The sequence below is a fragment of the Corvus hawaiiensis genome, chromosome 27, assembly GCF_020740725.1.
Source record: "Corvus hawaiiensis isolate bCorHaw1 chromosome 27, bCorHaw1.pri.cur, whole genome shotgun sequence".
NCBI lineage: Eukaryota > Metazoa > Chordata > Aves > Passeriformes > Corvidae > Corvus > Corvus hawaiiensis.
In genome coordinates, this window is record NC_063239.1 from 3,763,513 (window position 1) to 3,765,998 (window position 2,486).

Below are 2,486 nucleotides of genomic sequence, written 5' to 3' on the forward strand. Positions count from 1 at the left end.
CCCTGAGGCCCCACATCAGCCAGCGCAGGCCATTGCCATGAAGACTCCCATGCCCAGACCCAGCTGGAACCAGCCTGAAGCAGCCCCTTCCAGCACAGCCACTCACGGCAACAGCCCCAAGTCTGGGCAGGGCACCTGGGCAGCCCCAAATGCCTGTCCCAGACTGGACAGAGCCCGTGTGTGTGTGCCCGCGGGTCTGTGCTGCAGGAGACACCTGCAGCACTTGTGACCTGCACACCAGAGCAGCCGCAGAGGGAACAGGAGGGGGCCATTAGTGTTGCTCCTGGGTTTGTGGGGGGTGATCTGCAGGTGTGCGGTGGCTGTCAAGGTTCCTTTCCCTGTTGGAGCTGCTCTGGGTATGGTTTGCTGTGTCCATCTGTGTTTCCTTGCAGATGCAGGGATTTAGTGCTTTCCCTCTGGGGGTCAATACCTTGGCTGATCTGTGCCTTGGTGGGGCTCCAGTCACTGCCCAGCCCAGGCTCACACAGGCCTGCAGATACTCTGGGCTGTCCAGGCAGCTCCAGTTTCTTGTCCTGGAGAACATTCTGTGCCCTGTGCCATGGGGGACAGTCTTGGGTATGTTCCTCAGTGACCTGTCACCATCTCCACTGTCACCATACAACAGTGGGTTTGTCCAAATCAAATTCTTGGGCTTTAGCAGCTACTGATGTGAGCACTTTCCCTCTCCAAAATCCATGGAGCTACAGAGCCTTGAGGTGGGGAAATTCTCTTGGCTTAAATTGACATGAGCTTGGAAGAAGAGCCAAACCTTCAGTCAGTGCACTGGGGAGATCCCACTTTATTCCCAAGATGCTATGAAAGCATCAGCTCTGGGCCCTTTTAGACACACTCTAAAGGCTCCAGGTGATGCAGAGCTGGTTCATCCTAAATCTAAATAGTCTAAATCTAAATAGTCATTTAGGAAAATAATAAACACAAATAACAATACAGTGAATGATAATAGTAATAAAAACCCAACAAACCCGGAGGTTCAGGTCTCCAGGGCCCTACTATGAGAGTCATTTGTGAAAAGAGATTAAAAGCTACCAGAAGAGGTTCCTAAAATCAGTTTCCTAATTGCCTCCTTGACTCCTGGTTCCTCAGGCTGTAGATGAGGGGGTTCAGTGCTGGAAGCACCACTGAGTACAGAACTGCCACCAGCAGATCCAGGCATGGCGAGGAGATGCAGGGGAGCTTCAGATGGGCAGACACAGTAGTGCTGACAAACAGAGAGACCACGGCCACATGAGGGATGCACATGGAAGAGGCTCCTGCTCAGAGGGGACCCTCAGCACAGCCCTGAAGATCTGCACATGGACACCACAGTGAACACAAAACAGCCAAAGTCTAAACAGGCACTAACCACAATAAGCCAAACTTCCCACAGGTAATGTGAGTGTGAGCAGGAGAGCTTGAAGATGTGTGGGATTTCACAGAAGAGCTGGCCCAGGGCATTGCCCTGGCCCAGGGGCAGGGAAAATGTATTGGCCGTGTGCATGAGAGCGTAGAGAAAGGCACTGGCCCAGGCAGCTGCTGCCATGTGGGCACAAGCTCTGCTGCCCAGGAGGGTCCCGTAGTGCAGGGCTTTGCAGATGGACACGTAGCGCTCGTAGCACATGATGGTGAGGAGGGAAACCTCTACTCCCATGAAGAAGACAAACAGAAACACCTGAGCAGCACATGCTGAGTAGGAGATGTGCCTGGTGCCCCAGAGGGAATTGTGCATGGCCTTGGGGACAGTGGTGCAGATGGAGCCCAGGTCGGGGAGGGCCAGGTTGAGCAGGAAGAAGAACATGGGGCTGTGCAGGTGCTGGCCGCAGGCTCCGACGCTGATGATGAGGCCGTTGCCCAGGAGGGCAGCCAGGGAGATGCCCAGGAAGAGGCAGAAGTGCAGGAGCTGCAGCTGCCGCGTGTCTGCCAATGCCAGGACAAGTAACTGTCTGATGGAGCTGCTGTTGAACTTTTTGTCCCTCTTGGTAGGAAGGAGAAAAAACAGGGACAAGTTCCAGAGATTTCTCTGAGGAAAATGAGAGGCATTTCTCAGAGACCATCCCCCTGCTACTCAGACCCACTTTCCCTTCGTAGGACTGCTGCCTTCAGCTCTGTGCCTGGAGCTCTGCTTGGTGCTGGATGAGTGTCCTGTGAGGAGCAGATCCTCTGCCCACAGCTGCTGAGGAATCAGCCCAGCTCTGCAGCATTGACTTCAGGGGAATTTGGGGAATAGCAGACAGTGCTCTGGCTTCACATTTGCACTTGCAACTGCTCCTAGCACAGAAGGGCTGGTCAGCACCTGCAATCCCAATGCTAAGCAAAGGGGATGGATGGGAAATTTGGATTTTTCTGCAGTTCTTCCCCCTCTACCTGAGTGTCCTTGCATGTCAGAAACACTCAGCATTTCTAGTGCAAAGAACAAAGTGAGTCCTGCAAGACAAGAGCATTATTGCCTGAGGCTCAGCATGCAGTGAGAGCTGCTCTGTCCCTCTGTC

The 2,486-nt window shown here is 53.7% G+C and overlaps 1 pseudogene; it reads right to left on the reverse strand.

Annotated features, from left to right (window-relative positions):
- Positions 1–1,031: 1,031 nt before the first annotated feature.
- On the reverse strand, positions 1,032–2,060 carry LOC125317612 (annotated as a pseudogene).
- Positions 2,061–2,486: the final 426 nt, after the last annotated feature.